This window comes from Panthera tigris, chromosome B1 (assembly GCF_018350195.1).
Source record: "Panthera tigris isolate Pti1 chromosome B1, P.tigris_Pti1_mat1.1, whole genome shotgun sequence".
Classification (NCBI taxonomy): domain Eukaryota; kingdom Metazoa; phylum Chordata; class Mammalia; order Carnivora; family Felidae; genus Panthera; species Panthera tigris.
This window is the reverse complement of record NC_056663.1, coordinates 178,576,110-178,598,437: the sequence shown is the minus strand read 5'-3', so window position 1 is coordinate 178,598,437 and position 22,328 is coordinate 178,576,110. Positions and strand designations below refer to the sequence as shown.

The 22,328-nt window shown below is 35.4% G+C and overlaps 1 pseudogene; it reads right to left on the bottom strand.

The window, feature by feature from the left end:
* Positions 1–6,491: 6,491 nt before the first annotated feature.
* On the bottom strand, positions 6,492–6,587 carry LOC122238233 (annotated as a pseudogene).
* Positions 6,588–22,328: the final 15,741 nt, after the last annotated feature.

The window sequence follows — 22,328 nt, the reverse complement described above, 5'->3', positions numbered from 1 at the left end:
CTTGAGATCTTGAAGCAAGAAAGGAATTGGTCCATTTGTTAAATTTAACAAATTTAGGGGGCTCCTGGGTGGCTCATTCGATTAAGCGTCCGTCTTCGGCTCGGGTCATGATCTCATGGCTCCTGAGTTCGAGCCCCGCATTGGGCTCTGTGCTGACAGCTCAGAGCCTGGAGCCTGCTTCAAATTCTGTGTCTCCCTCTCTCTGCCCCTCGCCCTCTTAAAAATAAATAAATGGTAAAAAAAAAAAAATTAAGAAAAGAAACACATTTTGTTGAGGACCATTATGTCTGGACCATAGTAATAGCAAATGGTTAAGTTTGAGACAAAGTGAGAGAGTTAACTGTTAACGTGCCATGATGCCATTTTAAAATGGGAAGAGATAAAGAATATGCATGGTTTTATTATGTTCTCTACTCTTTCTGGAGTATACGTTACTCATAACAATTCCTCTGGTAAATTACTCGTTATGATTTTATAAAATCTTTCCTGAATTTCCAAGCATAATTTGTCACTTCAGATTGGTATTACCTTGATAATTAGTACATATCTTCCTGCATTTGTTCAACCAAATTGGCCAGATGCCAGTAAGTTTCAGAGACTATGCTAGGTGTTGATTTAAAGGAATAGAAGGGCACATATTACAGTTTTCTGGTCTTAATATCCACTTTCCTTCAGTACACATGGGTTTCTCTTAATTATGGTTGCTCTTTGATTAGTACAGTCTCCAAACTCTTATCTTTCAGTTGTAGGGATTCACCTTGTTCTTCTCTCCTCCCATCTAGATATGTCGTCCTTTGAATTTTAGCTGAATTCCCTCATTGAAGAATTCAACCTCCCGAGCCACAGCACCCATGCTTGAACACAACCATGGAGACCTTTTTCTCTGAAGAAGCCACAAATATTCTTCACATGAGAAAAATAAAGGTAATAACAAAATTAACAAAGAGGTTTACAAGTTCATAGAATACCGATTCTTTGCTTCCTGCTCCTGATTCTTCCAGAAAGGGTGAATGGAAGCCATAATGAAGGTTCAGAATCCAATCTCCTTCCTCTATCATCACTTTGGTGAAGCCACTTTGTTCTTTCCTCTCTTGATACTGACATGTTTGAGATGAAGTCACCATAAAGGCCGGACAGGTGATCCCTAGTTTCAAACTAATGGCTAGAATCTCCAAGGCTTCTGGGTGAGCCAGCACTCCATTCACGAGGCCTCTACCCTGATTACAAATGATTTCTGTGTAAATTTATTCATTCTTACCCCTCTGAGAAACACTTATGAGTTCTTACATTTTCAATCAACCTCTATATTAAAAACCCCTATCCTTTCCTCAGGACTTTTGAAGTGCTCTGCCTTCAAATACGTGGCATTTCCTAGAGGAATTTATTTTCCTCTCTAGATTTAGCTACTTAGGTTGAGCAACCAGACGTCAATTTAACTTTGCCTTTTTGTCAGGCATCCTTCAAAATATCTTAACACTACTGTCGATCTCTCTGATTATTAGAGACCAGATGTGCATGGGGTATGTCAGGAATGCAGCATTTTTTAGATTTCCAATTGATAAAATAGCTAATAACAAAGCTTATGAAACTTATTCAGCTTTTAATTTTGATCTGAAGTTTTTTCTTAGCTCACCCAGGATTGGAATTTAATAAAAAGACATTCCCCCAACTCTGTTCATGGAACAAGGGATTGTTTTTGATTTATTATATTAGACATACCCTGAAGGGGCAAGAAAGTTCAAGAAATGCTTATAAACAGACCAATAATCTTGAGTTTTATAAAAATCACCCAGCATATCTATAGCCCCAAGAAGCCTCCTGACCCTGATATCTCTAACCCAGAATCAGTTTGGAGAATGTGCCATGCTCCCCAAGGGTTATGGACTGGAATGTGCCCCTTAATCCCAGACATATCTGGATATTGATGAGAGCTGATATATGAGTAGACACATGTTTTTAATCATTTACTTAAGTGTCTTCCATATTTTGGACACATTCACTTACTTGATAAAAATGATAAACTCAAAGATAGCTATTCACATAAGTTAGAATATTTTTGTTGCAAATAGTAAAAATGTACTTGAGCTAGATTCAACCACAAAGGAGGATTTGTTCCAAGGTCATAGGTATGTATTTTAGAACTCAAGGGAAGGCAGGGTAGGTACTGCAAAAGAAAATTGGAGCCTTCTGAAATTGGGAAATTCCCTCTGTCCCTCCCTGTCTCTCCCCCATAACCCCTCTTTCTTTCCTTCCTAGACACATGTTTCCTTCTTTCCTTGCAGTCAAGGTACATTAGCTTTTCTGCTGCTTAGTCCGTAGGGAGCCATGTGGCTCATAGTGTGTCTTAACATGTCTTCTGTTTAAGAGACTAACTCCCGCTGAGACTGGGGTCTCCTATTCTCAATTCTAAATCCCAGAGAAAGGGCTTCTGATGGGCTCCACTTGCGTCATGTGCCTGCTACCCCAGAGGTCAAGTCCTCAAGTACAGACTTGACTTCTAGGGACCAATCTGGAGAGTCAGAATTTCACCAGATCATAGAAACAATTCTAGGTATTTGGAGTGGGAATTAAAAGCATTTACAGGTATTAAATACGGGAAAACTGTAGGTCAGAAAGGACCCTTTTACGCAAGAAATATTAAAAGCACCTGAAAATAGAGACTATCATCAACAGAGACTTTATCTTTCCTCACAGCGTCCACGTGAGTGTGTGGTGAGTATGGAACTTACTAGTGCTTAATTGACTGATAAGCTGGCAGAGCCCTTGAACGTTGAATAATTGTATTATATCCTTTACTTGTAAATACAACTGGTAAACAATGCCCAAATTGCCAAAGTGAGTAGTCAGAACTGGAACTTGTGGCAGACGTAGGCTTTTGTCTACCATTAAAACAATCAATAATTACTAATAAATTGTAGCTCTTCAGTTCTGGATTCAGCTCCATAAAATATTGCACAGGACAGAATATATGTGGAAAGGAAGAGAGGAAGAAAAATAAAAATAAAAATATCAGGGAGAAAGTAATTTGTAAGGCGAAATGCATGCTAGATTTCCTGACTTCATTTTTGTGTGTTGGTGTTCATGTACCTCGGATTATATGCTACCTACAATGCAGATACATTCCACGTATCCAGTGAAATTTTTGAAGGATGAAAAATTACACATATAAGGGACACGTGGGCAGTTCAGCCAATTAAGTGTCTGGCTTTGGATTTTAGCTCAGGTCATGATCTCATGGTTTGTGGGATTGAGCCTGCATGGGGCTCCATGCTGTCATTGTAGAGCCTGCTTGGGATTCTCTCTGTCCCTCTCTCTGTCCCTTTTCCACACATGCATACTCTGACACACACTGTCTCTCTAAATAAATAAATAAATAAATAAACTTAAAAAAAAAAACTTTAAACTTTTTTTTAATGTTTATTTATTTTCTTGAGATAGAGACACAGAGCGGGAGCAGGGGAGAGACAGAGAGAGAGGGAGACATGGAATCTGAAGCAGGCTCCAGGCTCCGAGCTGTCAGCATAGAGCGCAACGCAGGGCTCAAACTCACAAAGGGTGAGATCATGACCCGAGCTGATGTCAGACGCTTAACCGACTGAGGCACCCAGGCGCCCAAACTTAAAAATAAACTTTAAAAATTACACATATATGTGTTTTTCTTATATTACAACAAATTATTTACAAAGAACGTTTAAAGACTTTTTAAATATATATATATATATATATATATATACAACATATTGTATGTATATTGATTTTTTTTTCAATATATGAATTTTATTGTCAAATTGGTTTCCATACAACACCCAGTGCTCATCCCAAAAGGTGCCCTCCTCAATACCCATCACCCACCCTCCCCTCCCTCCCACCCCCCATCAACCCTCAGTTTGTTCTCAGTTTTTAACAGTCTCTTATGCTTTGGCTCTCTCCCACTCTAACCTCTTTTTTTTTTTTTTTTTCTTCCCCTCCCCCATGGGTTTCTGTTACGTTTCTCAGGATCCACATAAGAGTGAAACCATATGGTATCTGTCTTTCTCTGTATGGCTTATTTCACTTAGCATCACACTCTCCAGTTCCATCCACGTTGCTACAAAGGGCCATATTTCGTTCTTTCTCATTGCCACATAGTATTCCATTGTGTATATAAACCACAATTTCTTTATCCATTATTGATTTTAAATGAAAATAGTGACTTTAATGGTTCAAAAATGCACTCTAACAAATACATACTAATTTCATTTTAATTTTACACTGTTTTATTTACCAGACGAGTATGCAAAAATTTAGAATGTTATCTAATTACTGAGTGTCTCAACTAAAAAGTGGTAGAACAAGGGTTTCTTTTCTTCTTTTATTTATTGTGCATTCATATTTTTTTCATTTTTTATTAAGAATTTTCATTCTGCTTCCTGAGCCTTTGATTAAAAAAAAATAGAGCAGTTTTAGGTTCACAGCCCTCTTGACTTTGTCTTTCTCAGAACTGCTTTTAATTTTAATGACGTTCCGCTTACCCATTATTTCTTTCATGGTTTGTATCTTCAGTGCTGTATCTAAAAAGTCATTGCATTACTCAAGGTCATCTAGGTTTACTCCTATGTTATTTTCTAGAAGTTGCATAGTTTTATGTTTTACATTTAGGTCTGTGATCCACTTTGAGTTACCTTTTGTGAAAGGTATAAGGTCCGTGTGTAGATTAATTTTTGTGTATAGATGTCCATTTGTTCCAGTGTTTGTTCAATGTCATTGCCCTTTCTCCTTTGTCAGTGATTATTTGACTATATTAACGATGGTCTATTTCTGAGCTGCTATTCTTTTGCATTGAACCATTTGCCTAATCTTTCACCAGTACCTCACTGTTTTGATTTCTATAGCTTTACAAGCCTCGCAGGTGGGTAATGTCAATCTTTCAATTTCGTTCTTCTCCTTCAGTATTGTGTTGTCTAATTTGGGTCTTTAGCCTCTTCATGTAAACGTTAGAATCAGTTTGTCAATATCCACAAAATAACCTTCCAGGATTTGATTGGGATTGCATTGAATGTATAGACCAATTAGGGAGGAAGTGACATCTTGAAACTATTGAGTTTTCCCATCTATAAACGTGGAATATCTCTCCATTTAGTTAGGTTTTCTTTGGCTTCATTTATCATTGATTTTTGTACTTTTGTTCATAAAGGTCTTGTACCCGTTTTGTTAGATTTACACCTCAGTATTTCATATTTTCAAATCTAATTTAAATGCTATTATGCTTTTATTTTAAATTCTACTCATTTCTTGCTGGTATCTAGAAATGTGATTGACTTTAGTATATGAATTTTTCTTCTGTAAACTTGCTAATAATTGCTTACTAGTTTCAGGAGTTTTGTGTGTTTCTCAGATTTTCTACATAGATGATCACATATCATCTTCACACTAAGCCAGTTTATATTTTTCCTTCCTATTCAAGACACCTTTTATTTCTTTTTCTTGTTTTATTGCATTGACTAGAATATCTAGTATGATATTTACAAGGAGTGATGAGAGGGCACATCTTTGTCTTCTACCTCATCTTGTGGGAAAACTTTAAGGTTTTCATCATTAAGTATTATGGTAGCTGTAAGTATCTTTAGATATTCTTTGTTTTTGGGGTTTTTCCCCCCCACAATATTTTACTTAAATTAGAGTGTAGTACTGGTTTCAGGAGTAGAATTTAGTGATTTATCACTTACCTATAACACCCAGTGCTCATCACAACAAGTGCCCTCCTTAATGCCCATCCCCTATGTAGCCCATCCCCCCACCTACCTCCAGTAGCCCTCAGTTTGTTCTCTATAGTTAAGAGTCTCTTATGGTGTGCCCCCCTCTGTTTTTATCTTATTTTAGTTTTCCTTCCCTTCCCCTATGTTCATCTATTTTGTTTCTTAAACTCTGTATATGAGAGAAATCATATGGCATATGTCTTTCTCTGACTGACTTATTTCACTTAGCATAATATACTCTAGTTCCATCCACATTATTGCAAATGGCACAATTTCATTTTGCTTGATGGCTGATACATATATATATATATATATATATATATATATATACACACACACACGTACCACTTCTTTATACATTCATCAGTCTATGGGCATTTGGGCTCTTTCCATAATTTGGCTGTTATTGATAGCATTGCTATAAACATTGAGGTGCATGTACCCTTTTGAATCAGCATTTTTACATCCTTTGGATAAATATCTAGTAGTGCAAGTGCTGGGTCATAGGGTAGCTCTCTTTTGGATGTTTTGAAGACCCTCCATACTGTTTTTCAGAGTGACTGCATCAATTTGCATTCCCACCAACAGTGCAAAAGTGTTCCCCTTTCTCTGCATTGTCACTGACATCTATTGTTTCCTGAGTTGATCCTTTTAGCCATTCTGACAGGTGTGAGATGGTATCTCACTGGGGTTTTGAGTTGTATTTCCCTGATAATGAGTGATGCTGAGCATTTTTTCATGGGTCTGTTAGCCAAAAAAAATATGAAACTCTTCACAAATTTGCGTATCACCTTTGTGCAGGGGCCATGTGAATCATTCCAATTTTAGTATATGCGCTGCAGAAGCGAGCACTAGATATTCTTTACCAAGTTCAGGGAAATCCCCCCTTTTTCTAGCTTACTGAGAATATTTATCATGAATGGGTACTAGATTTCATCAAATCCTTTTTTTTTTTTTTTTTTTTTTTGCATCTAGTGCTTTGACCATGCAATTTTTCTCTTCTAGCTGTTGATGTGACAAATAACATTAACTGATTTTGAATGCCGAACAAGCTTTGTGTGCCTGGTGGACATTCCACTTGGTCTTAGTATGTAATTATTTTTATACATGGTGGGTTTCAATTGTTTAATATTTCACTAAAGATTCTGCATCTATGTTCATGAGAGAGCTGTAGTTTTTTTCTGATTGCACGGTTTTTGCAGCAGGGTAATGTTGGCCTCAGAAGGAGTTAGGAGGCATGTCTTCTGCTTTTATCCTCTGAAAGAAATTGTGGAGAATTGGCAAAATTTCATCCTTTAATGCTTGGTAGTATTCACCAGTGAACCCACCTGGCCTTGTTCTTTCTATTTTCATAAGGTTATTAATTGTTGATTCAATTTCTTTAATAGGTATGTGCCTGTTTCAATTATCTGTATCTTCTTTGGCAAATTATGTTTTTTTTAGGGATTGGCCCATTTCACCTAGGTCTTCAAACTTGTGGGTAGACCAACTGTTTTAAGCCAGGTTTTCTAACATACAAATATGTAACTAATCCTAGCTCAACTTAACTTTTCTCCCAGTAGAATGGGCCTAGAACACTATTTCTAAACAAAAATAACGATTCAAACAAAACAACCATTTTTCTTCTTTAAAAAGGAATAAATTCTAGTATAATTATCAGGTATCTCTAAAAAAAGTCATCTGTCTTCAATTAAATACAGTCAAGTTGCATCACAGTTGCCTTTTACTTACAAAATTAAATTATAAATGGAACACACTAACAAACACAAGAGATAGAGACAAAAATTATTTTATTCATTATGTATTTATTTATTTTAAAGATTATTTATTTATTTTGAGAGAGAGAGAGAGAGAGAGCAAGCAGGGGAGGGTCAGAGAGAGGGAGACAGAGAGAATCCCAAGCAGACTCTGCACATCAGTGCAGAGCCCATAGCAGGGCTAGAACCCAGGAACTGTGAGATCATGACTGGAACCGAAGTCAAGAGTTGGATGTTCAACCAACTGAGCCACCCATGTGTCCCAGAGAAAAATATCCTTTTAAATGGTGTAGGATATATTCCCCAACATTCGACTCAATAAATAAATGTCTAAGAATTGTGAAGAACTAGAATGGAAAATTGCTTTTCCATTACTTGGCCTCGGTTCCTACATATGTCCCACAGTGTGAACTAATCACCATACTGAGTGGGTTTCTAGTATTTAGATATATGTATTTTTGAAGATATGGCTCCTGAATATAATCCAACTACTTCCTTTAGTGTTCAACTTGAAGAAACTGCAACTTATTCTAAGGAATAAGATGGAAAATGTATCTACAACTTCATGCTGATTTGAACTTAACGAGAGGAAATGTTTGGGGCTTTCAAGGCTATTATTGACTCTCTTTCTCACACACACATTATATAATATATATATATGTATATATATAAATTGTATATATAATTGTATATTTATATTATATATAATATGTGTGTGTATTTGACTTTATGATTTTACTGTAGCAAACCAGCATAACTACTAATCTATAGCCCGCTGATGGATATCAGCTATAAATAATATGCAAGGTATGATGATAAAATAATTCAACTTAGTTTTGGCCAAACCTATTGATAAACAAGTGTGAATTAGCACTTGTTTTCTTATCTCAAAATCTATATATATTAAGATATTTTCTAATTTCTCTTTTCGGAATATCCTATGAAGCTTGCTCAAATCATTTAAATTCAATTAATCTTGGCAGGCGGCCATTCTTAGCAAGTAGGCTTGGTTTCTAGTAATAGTAGAAATTCGTCTCATGTAAGTGTTAGGCACTTAAAATTGACAAAATTATTTTAAGACAAAATGTGTGGTGCCTCTAAATTAACAAGACTTGCTTCATTCTTATGGCTCATAATCTAGTTCTGAGAACAAGTCACAGGAATAAATTTCAAAGTGCTGATGGGTCCTTCGCTGGAATTAGTCAATAAATATCACGACCGTTGTAAAGAAGACAACACATATTGGACGTAATAGTTCTAATACATTTGCTTAAATCTTCACTCTCTGGTAGCCAAATACCTTCTACTTTATTTAAAAAAATATATCTTAGCTTTTTGTAAATGAGCAGTATGAAATAGCTATACACCTTCATCTGCATGATGTTTCTAAACTCACGAAATTAAGGCAATTTTCCTCCCCACCTCAATCCTGTTCCATCTAAGAAAAACTTTCCCCCTCACTCCTATTCCATTTAAGAAAAACTTTCGTGCAGGTAATTGTTTCTTATGATTGATTTTCATTTTTTTCAATATTTTAAGTTTATCTATTTTGAGAGAAAGTGAGCATGAATGGGGGAAGGGCAGAGAGAGAGAGAGAGAGAGAGACAGAGAAAGAGAATCCCAAGGAGGCTCCAAGTTGTCAGCACAGAGCCTGACGTGGGGCTCAAACTCACAAACCGTGAGATCATGACCTGAGCTGAACCCAAAAAGTCAAACACTTAACGGACTGAGCCACCCAGGCACCTTATTATGGTTTCGTCTTCTGCAATTCTCCAAAAGAAAGACCACAATATGTCCTCATGTATCAGCTTTATAGAGAATGTACACAGGGTATGCTCTTATTTTTCTTTGAATCTTGGACTATAAAATCAGAACAGTTTCATAAAAAGTAGGACTGGGAGTAGTTTAAGTGAGTGGGGCACTTACTTTGGGCACAAAATTTAAGGAGTTCAAAACATTTGGTAACCAAGATAAATAATATTTATGCATTATAGCTATAATATATAAAAATAAATATGACAACATTTATATTTTATAAGTGTATATTATGTATTTGTATCTTATAAATTTATAAATCTCTATTTGAATTTTATCATATAATATTTTAAGCAAATTGTTAAATCAAATTTAATGAAAAAAGCCAATAATGTACACATTTTCAAATCTTTAAATAAACATTGGCTTATTTATTTGTTTTGTCACACTATCATATTGCACAAGGAAATACTCCTTTATAATCAACCTAAAGTTCCTGGTCTATGTACATGTTACGTTTTAGCTGGATGGTTTTATGAAGGTTAACATGTCTGTGTGGGAACAGATTGGATAATATCAACTCTGATATATAGTAACATCTTTTTTTTTAATTATTGTAGAAGTTTCATTAGCTTTTTCCAATTGGTTCTAAACACAGGAGAATATTTTGATATGTGTATACAAGGAAACATGTTTTCCTCACATTCCAAATTTTTTCACAGCTGCCTCTTGCTAACAAGCACTGCTAGAGGGATAACATTTTAGCTTCCCAAAGGTTATGTGTATGGTGTGCACCATCATCCTGTTATATTATGAAGAGTCCACAGAGTAATTTTGGTAGAAATCAACTCAAATGCCAGTTTAGTGGCAGTTTATTGTGGTTTTTTTAGGTAGACATATTGTTTCAGAATAATGTGAAAGTATCCGAGAACAGAAATAATGGGAAAGCACAAATACCAAGAGGTAAATACTATGGGGTACCATTCTAAATAGAAAATTCTGTCTGTTCTTCAATATTTAAATAAGTTTGCTGTTTATTCAGCATATGACCTAATTCAAATTATTTACAATTCAAGTATTTGTGTCTACTGTGGATCTTGTTTTGGCTGTTTAGTCTAAAATGGTTCCCCTTGTTATTTCTTGTATACTGTATACAACCTAGATTAGCATAATCACTGTGATTAACATTAATTGAGGAACAGAAATGAAAATGGTTGCCGAAAGCAGTTTGGATGATATGTACAATGGTAAAATTTTGTATTGCATGAATACTCAAATTATAACATTTGACTTTAGTTCTAAAATCTCTGAAGCATTAGTGGGAGAATAGAATTTAGGGCATAGATGAATATACAAATGTAGGCTAGACAAAAACACAGGTGTGATCTATACAGAATATACATTGCTGTACTAATATATTTAACTGGGAGGGACTGTAATATTATTGGTACTATAGACTTTATAATTATGCTGAGACGTGAGTCAATCCTAGCCTTAATTGGTAGCTGAGTAATTGTAAATTACTGTCTTCCTCCAAGGCTCAGTCTTCCTGCTTGTAAAATGGTATATTAATATAATTTACTCAGTAGGGTGGTTGCAAGTCTTAAATGTAATTATAAATGCAAGTTTTTTGGCATAATGTTAGACAAATGATAAATGTTTCCTAAATATTATCTATGGTATATCACTTCTCTGACTTCTTTTTCTGTTTCATCCCTTAAGGTCATATTTGTGTTCACAAATCTGCATTTTATTTCATATTCCTTCCACTAATAGCTTTCGCTGTTTGCACTGTTTCTGGATTTCACACCAGTTTAAATTGGATAACTCTACCTCAAAACACAAAGGATATCCACATCCAAAATATTAAATTTGGGACACATGATAACAAGACTGATCTTGGGGATCATTTTTTAATGTGTACAAATATTGTACACATTATACAATGTGTGCACAGCACAATGATGTTCACATAAAAGTAATAGGATATTGTATGTCAGTCATATTTCAATAAAAACATCAATTTTGAGGGGTGCCTGGGTGGCTCAGGTGGTTGAGCATCTGACTCTTGATTTTGGCTCCAGTCAGGATACTAGAGCTGTGGAATTGAACCCCATGTCAGTCTCTGCGCTCGAGCCTGCTTGAGTCTCTCTCTCTCTCTCTCTCTCTCTCTCTTTCTCTCTCTCTCCCTCTCTGCCCCTCTCTCTTGCATGTGCTCTCTCTAAAAAAACAAACAAAACCCCCCAATTTTGGGAAGATAGCCAATGCAGTTCATTACTGACAGCTAAAATTTATATGTATATTCATTTTATATATATATATTCAATTCAAAAACTTAAATGTAAACACATTTAGGAAAGTAAAACTACCTGTTGGCTTAAGTTTTCTGATAATCAGATACCTTCTGTGATCATTAACAATAAAGTCATAGAAAGAAAGTTGTCCGACTACTAACCATACAGGAAGTTTGATTAAGCTTCCGCATCGTGACTGTAGATGAGATTATCCTTCTCTCTGTTATCACTAGGAGAAATTGGCTAGACTTACAAACATTTCCTAACCTTTGTCTACCCAAGTTTAGAAGTAAAAAGTTGATAGTGCCGGTTCAACTCTGCAGTCATATCAAACAGAACCTAGGATTTTTCCTTCTTTCTACTCTCTATGGTTCTCATATTTTTGGTCTTTTAGTTTTAAATTTATTCCTTCATGGTTACAAGAAGGATGCTGAAGCTCCAGATATCAAGACCTAGTTCTAAAGAAGAGTGCAATAAGTCAATTTCTCATGCGATTTTCCTCTTGGTGAAATTACTTTTGCACAAAGACCCTTAGCAGAATTTTCCTTCATCCCTTTCTTGATAAAGGGTGGTAACCACTCCCTAAACAAGAGGTTTTAGGCCTACTGTCTCCAAGATCAAGGGATTTCTCCAGATGCCTTAAGAAAATCAGGTCTCTGTTAGCAGGCAAGTGGTGTGTGAGCAAATATTATGCCTGTCACATAGGGCTACACACACACACAACACACACACACACACACACACACACACACATACACACAACACACAATTTAACTCTATACAACATAGCATAATGTTTACAAAGAAATATCATCTCCCTTCACACTAACTTCCTAATTCTTATTTTTTCATTTGGCTCTGAAAATGTTAGAAATTGTTAATAAATATTAGAGTGGTAATAAATTACAGTTAATACTTCTTTAATCCAAGTTCTTCTAAAACAGGTTCTATTGGAGATGAAGGCTTTGCATATTCAATTTTGAATACATACCTGGTTTCTTGAGGTAATTGTTATATCCCTCCACTTCCCATAAACAAATAAGGAAAATAAAGAGCAAAAAGGAAAAATACACACAGGGAACTAGATGATGAATACAAAATACACGTCAAGCATACCAATCTCTTAAAGGTTGATCACGATATTGGCTTTAAGCTTCTTGGCAACCAACAGGAAAAGGAAAATCTATCAAGTCAAGACATTCATATTCTCCAGAAGACAAACATGAACTCCTGATTCACAGGAAACCCAGATACTCTGGAAACATCCAAAGGCATTTCCCCAAGGTTCTGATAAAAAGAATAATGTATAACCCAGTGAATCGTGGTTTCACTAACATCCTTACAGCAAACACAGGGCTGCATTTCTCAGGCGCAATTTCTTATGAGTCCCTTCAACTTGAACAATAGCAAACCACCTAAGTGTAATTTAGTAAACACAATTCTTGGTCAGGGGCCATAGACCTGGCAAATCCTGGAACAGGAAGGATAATAGAACAACGTGTAAAAAAATCCGTCTTCCCCTCTCTCCTTTGCAAATTCATCTTCATAAATGAGAGTAACAGGACAGGAAATGTACAAACAAATCTATCCGGCCTCACAGTTGGCAATATAACTGTGGTCAGTTTGAGTAGGTTTATTATTTCTAAAGTTCTCAAGGTCTCAACAAGCTAATAGTTTTCTTGGGTTTGTGTTGGTTGGATTTTATCATCTATTAAACAGCACATTAAAAATTTTTGATATAGAACAGAGACTGAAAGCTTCAAGCAGTCTCAGTACAAACCATTTCACTTATTTTTTTAATTTACTTTCTTATAAATATTTCCTAAAGATAAATCAAAGATTTTAGCCATGAAAAACTCTGCTGAGCAATAGTGTGTCAAAAGTTTACCTTTGATCCTGACCACTGACTTTTATATCTATAAGTAATTAAATATTTAAGGAGTTAATTCATTTCCAACCATTAATTTTCATCTCAGGTTAAGTGGTTTGTCTGTTTGACTTAATTTCAAATTACCAGGACCTGAACTTAGACATCATTTGGCAAAAGATAAAAATCTCAAGGGTCCAGGAGCCCCAATAATTAATTTCTCTTATGGAGGTGACCATTCAGGCTGCATAAAGAGCATCTTTTCAGTGTAACTTTTGAACCTTCCACAACACATGTAAAGACAAAAAAACAGACAATGTATAAGACTTATGAGTTATGCTATTGTTTTTCAAAAGAGCTTTATTTTCACATTATAGTGTATCTAACACTTAAAACTTGATCCCTAAGTTTCTTTTGTTTCTTTTATTTATTTGTAAGTCTTGTTTCCTTGGAAAATATCATTATTTGTTCATATTGCAATAAAAAAAAACTTTTTTATTAAATCGCTGTCAGCTTATCTATTGCTTGCCTCCATATTTACCTTGGAAGCACTGAAAATGTCTTTGAGCAGTTAAAGCAAAAAATTACTACTTAGCTTAGCAAGTTAGAAATGTGAATAAAGGCATGCGTATTAACTTCAAAAGGTCACCAAAATTGCAGGTGCAAAAATGCAGGTGTAAATAATTAACCTCTTGAGCAAGCAATTGGTTGATTGCAGGTGCAATTAGTGAAACAGAAAAAAAGAAGGATGGTGGAATCTTGTTGAAAACTTAATTTCAAGTTGTATGAGTTTTCAAAATACATTGCAATCAAGTTAAAAGTGTCAACAATTAAACTTGCTAACATTTGGCTTTAATAGCATCTGTCTATTTTATGGTGACAAAGAAAAGCAAACACTTTATTGAGGAAAACTATAGGGTTTTCATTTAATGTCTCTGTCAAAAAACGCTCGTAACTCCTCAAGAACTAGGTTCCTCTATATTTGGTTATAACAAAGTTGAAAAAAGAAAAAAAAAGTCTGGTATCTGAATCAGTGCTTACTACCACTTTGAAGACTTAAGATCCAGTAGACAAAATCCATTTCTTCCCTCTTCCCAATATTCCAGAGTTATTTCTTTTTGAAACGGAATAACCACCAGAAAGAGTGTAACTGTGTAAATTATCATCTATTTCCTTCCCTTCCAGGAACTCAAAAGAACAAGAAAAAAATCATTTTAAGAAAAACTAGAAGAAAGATACAATTCACAGGCTTTAAAATAAGAACCAGTCCTACTAAAAACATCTAAAATAGGGCAAAAAAAATGGAACTGGAGGAAGTAAAGTGAACTAAAAAAAATAAAGAGTAGGGAAAGGGCCAATTGGTGACTGATCTCAGACAAGACCAGTAAAACACATTTCCTGAAAGCAAGGGGATCATCATGAAGTGAAAAAACGGGATCTCTTGTAGACAATAAGAGAAGTGGAAATTGGGGTGAGGAGGGCCAACAGGAAGAAGCTTCTGGGCGCTAAATAATAGGAAAAGAGGATGCAGAGAGCTACACAGAGTTTAACAAAGTTGCATTTGCAAGATGATTCCGTCGCAAATCAAAGGGAAAAGAGCTTTGTTTTGTGAAGCCTGCAAGGTGACCCTGGTGTCCTACTTACCATAAACCCCATGTAATCCTTCTGAAAGGGGGCCAGTCACAGAAAAGGCAAACTGTTCAATGAGGGGTGATAAGAAAAGTAGCAAGCACAGCATCAAAGCCAAGATATAATAAGCAGTTCGAAAAATAGATGCAGAATTTTTAAAAAGACAAAACAAGTGCACCCAGAATTTCTTATTTTGAGAAAGCAGATGGAAATTATAAACTAACATTATACCAGGAACTTTTAAGAAAAGAATGAAGCCTCCTTGATCATCTCTTTGAAGGAAAACCAAGCAGCAGAGATGAAAAGCCTCAGGAAAGTGATGAGAGGTAATGAGATGGAACAAAAATGCTGAAATCAGAATGGAAGAGAAGAAATAAACAACATCATTATCAAAATAAAATGCAGAAGGATTTAGAAGCAGGAAGGACAATCACAATATAGGTAAAAAGAGTAGAAACAAGAAAAGTGGTAAGAAAGAGAGAGAAGAAAATCATCAGAGAAGGGGTATGTGGGTGGCTCAGTCGGTTAAGCCTCCAACTCTTGATTTCATCTCAGGTCATGATCTCTTGGTAGTGGGATCAAGCCCAGTGTCACTTGGGATTCTCTGTCTCCCTCTTTCTGTCTGCCCTTCCCCCAACTCTCTCAAAATAAAAAAACAAACATTTATGGGGTGACTGGGCGGCTCAGTCGGTTAAGCGTCTGACTTCAGCTCAGGTCATGATCTTGTGGTCAGTGGGTTTGGGCACCACGGCAGGCTTTGTGCTGACAGCTCAGAGCCTGGAGCCTGCTTGGGGTTCTGTGTCTCCTTCTCTCTCTGCCCTTCCCCCACTCGCACTCTATCTCTGTCTCTCAAAAATAAATAAACATTAAACATTTTTAAAAAAGATAGTAACTATAGGAGATGAACACAGGAGGCCCAACATACAAACACATGTGTGGTACCCAGTGAAGAAAGCCAGAAAAAATACTGTTTCATTAAGAGTATTTAAAGTATAAAAGTCTATTTGAAGGTAAAACAATACATTTCAAGAAAAATAAAATAAAAATTTAAGACTATATAGTCAGAGTATAAAAACTATGTTTTTAGGTCAAGTGTGACAAAAAATTGTCCAGAAATGGTCAACATCAAGATGCATCAGAATAAAATAAAGGAATTTAAAGGCAGAATCTCTTCAAGGGGAAAAGCTGAGGTTAGCCTTATTTTCCTAGAGCAAACTTCAAACAATGAAGACAGAAGCAACCTCCATGATAGTGGAGACAACTGTGAACCCAGATTTTGTTTATACCAAAACACCTTTCTGGAATAAAGACTCTGAAAACTGTTTTGACTATGTAAGAATCCAAACTAAATCACATCTAGATAACATTTTTCCCTTTTATATTGGCAAAAATCCAAAAGTGTATCAATATAATCTGTTAAATAAAGAGATAATTTTTATATGCTAAATATAGGAGGATAAATGGTACAAATTTTGTGGAGGTCATATTAGCAAAATTAATCAAAACTGCCTTTACATATCCACTTTAATCAAACAATTCTATTTTTAAGAATACATTCTACAGATAGCATTGCACCAGAGAAATGATGCATGGAAATGTTATTTATTGAACAATGTTTGTCATAACTAATGATGGAAAATAAAATAGATGTAGGGGGTGCCTGGGTGGCTCAGTTGGTTAAGTGCCCGACTTCGGCTCAGGTCATGATCTCACGGTCTGTGAGTTCCAGCCCCACGTCGGGGTCGGGCTCTGTGCTAACAGCTCAGATCCTGGAGCCTGCCTCAGATTCTGTGTCTTCCTTTCTCTCTGCCCTCCCCTACTTGCACTTTATCTCTGTCTCTCTCAAAAATAAATAAACATTACAAAAAAATTAAAAAAAAAAGAAAAGAAAATAGATGTCTACCAAATTAGGACTATTTAGATAAATGTGGTTCAGTCACAGAATGGAATACTATACAACTATAAAAATGAATCAGAAAGCTCTTTATGTGCTAATATAGAAGGATTACTAGAAACATTATGTGGGGAAAAACTAAATACAGAATAGCATGATTACTCTATATTTTGCATAAATATATAGAATTTTATACTAATAGTCTGCATAAACACAAGAATTGTTAATAATGGTCACTGTACTTTTAGGAGAGGTAGCAAGGAAATGAGTGAACATGGGACAGAGATGAGAGATACTTTTAATTCTACACTAATTATTTTATGTAGTTTTCAAAATTTATCGACTCAGAATAAATTACCTATTCAAATAGTATGGAAAGATAATGCTGTTTCAGATACTATTTGCTAAGATCAATCAATATAGTTTAATACTGAAAATTGTTATCTGTCTTGCCAAGTTTTTTGGTAAAGCAAGATAAGACACACTTCAGTAAATATATTATATTTCTATAGTTTTGTTTTTTGTCTTTGTCCTTTTGTAAGAGTTTGATGAGACACTTTTTCTTTGGATTCTCTGGATAACACTTCATTGTTTCCCTTTAGATTACATTCTTAGGAATTCCCTAGTAGACTATGAGCACCTCATGGGCAGAAGCATTTCCTATCATGCTCATACATTTCCTGGAAGAGTATCTGGCACATTCTAGGGGCTTAACATACACTTGATAAAAGAATGAATTCATGTGGGAGTTAATAAACAAGGACCCTTTGATGTCCTGGGGAAAACAGGCAAACGAGAATGTCTGTTTCCTTTTTAGTCAATCTTCTCCTCTTTCTGTTAACAACATCTCTCCAGGTCTATGTTCTCATCCATGGGGTTTATTTCTTATTCCTAGTGCTTGCTGCTGTGTACTCAGCAGAATCCCCATTGAAAATCGCCTGTATCTATGTCAACAAGTTGCTCTGATAACCTAACATATTCTGATATGATAACAGGATAGGTCTAGAAGGGCATACCTAGGTTATTTACGTTTATTTTGATGAGGGTTTGGGGGACACAATATCCTTATATTCTAGCTTTTTTTTAAAGAGATTACTAAAAAGGAGGATTTCAAACCAGATGGGAAGAGAATTTAATAAACAGCAGATATAATCTTGGGATGAATGTCAAATTAAACTTCTTTATGTGGCCACTGCTTTTTGGGGGCGGGGGGAGGAGCATACAGTTAACCTTGTTCACCATAACCCTCGATGCAATGGCATTCTGTCAGTTAGTCTCAGGACTGGCCCTGATGGGATTCTCACAACCTCACAAGGCAGTGATTCCTTGCTCAGCAAGTCTTATTGAAAGCCCATGTAATAAAATATAATCAATTTTCCCATGATTTTTGTTTAATACTCCTTGGTCTACTCTTTGGCCTTCAAAATAAGACATCTCTCCACAGCAAAGCTTTTCAAATATTTCAAGGAACTGGTATCCTGTCCTTCTTTTTTTTCCTCTGTTTTCCTTTTCTTGTTCCTTTACATTTCAGAAAAGTGAGTTTCACTATTTTTTGCAAATTTCTGAGTCTCTATATTCTTAAATTTAACTTGTGGAATTTGATTGGTTCTATCTTGGCTAATCTGGCTTCAGAGAAAACTCATATAGACATTTCATAGAGCCTTGAAAAATTGCTTAATATGAAAAAAATGTTGATGCTATTATGCATGCCTTCCTAATAAACTGAATTTCAATTCGTATGCTTTAAATATACGTCAAAGAACAGACCCATAAAAGTGCCATCACTCTCTAGTTTATTCACTTAGATGCTGAAATTTGCAGCCAGTTAACAAAATAGAAAGCAAAATAACCCTAGAGTTCTAAAATTGCTTTAAAATATAAACTCAAGAGACAGAAGTACTGATGTCATTAGCTTATAGCTAGTAGAAACAAACACTAATGAAAAGGTACTTTATTATAACCAGACGTTGGAAATGCTCTTAAAATTGAATTGGTAAAGGAGAGGGAATAAGTTATTAGATGTCAAAATATTACAATAAAATCATCTGTTCTATATCTTCGTATTTTCTGCCACTATGTGACATGGTATGCGTTTTCAAAAATCAATTCTGTATTTTGAAACCTCTGCATATGATGTCAAATGGTTGTCACCAGCTTGAACACACTAAGCACAGTTCTTCTAAAAGTAGATTGTATTTATGGGAAGCAGAGAAGTTATCATACTGGATGAAATGACCAAGCAGCGGCAGCTAACCCCTACAAAGGGAAGAATTCCTTGTCCCTAAGGGTGTGGTACCAGCTAGTCAGCTGGTCTGGAAGCATGAAGCAAAAGAATGGGTGGTGGCTCTAAGCCAGAACTTTCCAAAGAGAAAAGGAAACAGAGAGTACTCCAGTTTATAGTCAGGCCAACCGTACAGTACATCCCACTCTTTCTAGTGGCCTTTTTTAATTTTTCAACTCCCAACCAAGAACTAAGAAAGAGTGTGAGAACCCTTCAAAAGACCTCTTAGAGCATATTATTGGAAAATCTTTGAGATATGTTTTTATAAGCCGGGGAGGCAGATGACAGGAAACTCAAGGGGGACAAAAGGAAACATAAAGGAAGGGAAGGGAAGGGAAAGAGATGGCTTGGGGACACTTGAGAAAACGCAGCAAATGTATGACATTGTGTTATGTAAGTATAGAACCAGAGGACAAAAAAGCTACTGGATCCTTCTGATATTCCTGAATGTAAAGATAGCAGGTGTCTTAGGATATTTCACTGATATGTTTAGAAGGACATTTATATCACTCACCTTCTAATGTTCTGATATGAAAAATAGGGGCATTTAAAGAGACCAGGCAAGCTTTGAACCTAGTGTAGGTTCACACATATTCTGATTGCCAAATTCTTAATCCTTAAAGTCAAAGAGGATGAATGATGTTTTTAATTATCTAAGAGACAAAAATCAATCAGTAATCATCTCATGAAGAGCTTACAAATTTAATTCATCAAGCAGTTTTAAAATATTTAATCTGTACAGACCATTATGGTTATGACATAATCAAAATTGTTCTTGGGGAAATGGTTCATTCATTCACTTGTTTTTTATTCAACCATTTATTTAAAAATTTACTTGAGTAAATTGTTTCAAATATTCAAGGCACTAGATCTTGTCCAATAAAACATATAAAGTCCTTTTGAATGCTATTCAGTGGTATAAGTTAATTTTGAAATAAATATGCAAATTCCTTTCCGTGGATTAAATGTCATAATACCGTAATTTTGATTCAATAAAGGTTTAAGAATCATGTCAATGAGTCTTTATCACCATTTAATTTTCTCAATTAGGCATTAGACTCTTGAATACTTACTCTATCTTTAGTATACTAGGTATACATTAAAATTTTCACTTTTTTCATATAAAGAGTATTATGAAGAGATCACAAAAGATATGAGAAAAGGTCATCTAAGGGGACCACAAAGGTGGTTTTCTGATATGAAATTTTAGTAATGTAGTATTTTTAACAATCCGACATGTTGCCCAAATTGTTAGGCTATGATCCTATACGGATTCCTAACTTTTAATCAACCCATTAGAATTCTACTGTACCAGAAACTGCTACTTGTCCAATAATATCCATTGTTTTCCTAGTCTGTTTTGGAAGAGAAAAACAAACTCAACTCTATTGGTCTTCTGTTACAATAGCTTCGGTCATGCTTTAACTAAAAACTCAACTCTGTCATTACCCAGCTTTGGTAATATTGAGAAATTATTTAGTCTCTTTGCATTTCAGTGGGCTACATGTACTCTGGAGATTTTTGTCCAGCTCTGAAGTCCATGAATCTAAAGTTGTAAGTAAGTGGCTATGCAATTGTAGAAAATCATTGGTATTTCTCACCACAACCACCTCAGCCTCACAATACCTGAAGGGTCAAATTAATTTAGTGAAATAATTGTCCAAGTATTCCTTGGTAAGAAAATTTTCGTTTCAAAGTCTACCTCTCTTTGAATGATTTATATCGCCTAAGACCCATTCTTTGAAACTATGTGACATTAGCGTACTTCAGGTCATGACTACTGATTGCTCCTACACAGTATGTGTGGTTGCAATAGAGAAGGTCCCAGAGAAGTATGGGCATCATAAAGCAAGCTGAAGGAGAAAAACATTATTAGAGGAAAAGGTAAGCAGCAAGACTTTCTCTCACAAGAAATGAGAGAGAACAGAAGAGAAAATTTAATATTTGTATAAAGAGTGTCTGGTCCAACACACTTAAGAAAGACCATGGTCATAGTGGATAGCTGACCATATTGTTGATTTTCAATAGAGTTGTTAGTGACTATTGAGTTCAACTGATTACAGTATATTACTAATGAGGCCAAGGTTCAGTCCCCATGTGGGCCAGTTAACTGTGCTCTGTTTCATAGGCACACAGCATGCCCCTAACTTTGGCCAGCTGTCTCCAAATGTGTGCTCTTTGTCAAAAAGAGACCAGGTGTATATGGGTCAGAGAAAGTCTACTCTCACCACTAGGAAAAATTCTCAAGGCAGATGGCAGGTCAGTGATGTCACGTTAGCGTATGAAGGGTGACATGTGTTCTCATATTGAAAAGTGAAGTGGAAATTTTTCAGTTATCCAATTGTAATTGAGTATTTCAGCTAGAATTCCAATGGAGTTTTGTTTATACGGTCAACATGAGGGTCTGTGTGATTTACTAAAGGCAGGACAGCTCCAGAGGTCTCAATCTTAATGTCTTTGGTGAGGAAAGAGATACTCTGGCTTTCCATGTGACAATAATGGAGTGGTAGAATGGTGGTGAATGGAGTAATTAAATGCTTCACTTAACAGGATAGGAAAATAGCTAAACAAAAGTTCATTCACCAGACTCCTGACTTCCTTGGGCCTGTTACCCAGAGAAATAAAAACAGTCACATGGTGGGTGAGTCTTATGTACACGATGGTAGAACAAAATATATTGATTTCATGAAAACCGCTCATAATACTTAGTATTTGTATTGTAATTATTTGCTTAAATGTGTATTCCTTTAGTAGATATTGAATTCCACAAAGGAAACAAAATGTCTTGTTCATCTTTTCAATACTAGAACATAAGATGAAATATGGCACCCCATCCATAAATAGTGAAAGTTTTTGTAAGGCCATAGGGTAAGCACAAGATTGTATAACAGTCTCAATTATCCATAATATTAATTTTACTTTCGGAAATGTATTTACATTCTGGTGTGTTAGAAGTTTATTAGCATAAATAGATTAAATTAGATATGCAAGAGCATATTCCCAGGAGTAGGGAACACAAAAATAAACGTTCATTTAATCTATATAAATTACAACAATTGAAAAATAAATTCAGTTTTACTTTAACTAGACTTTATCATGGAAATTAAATGGACTTC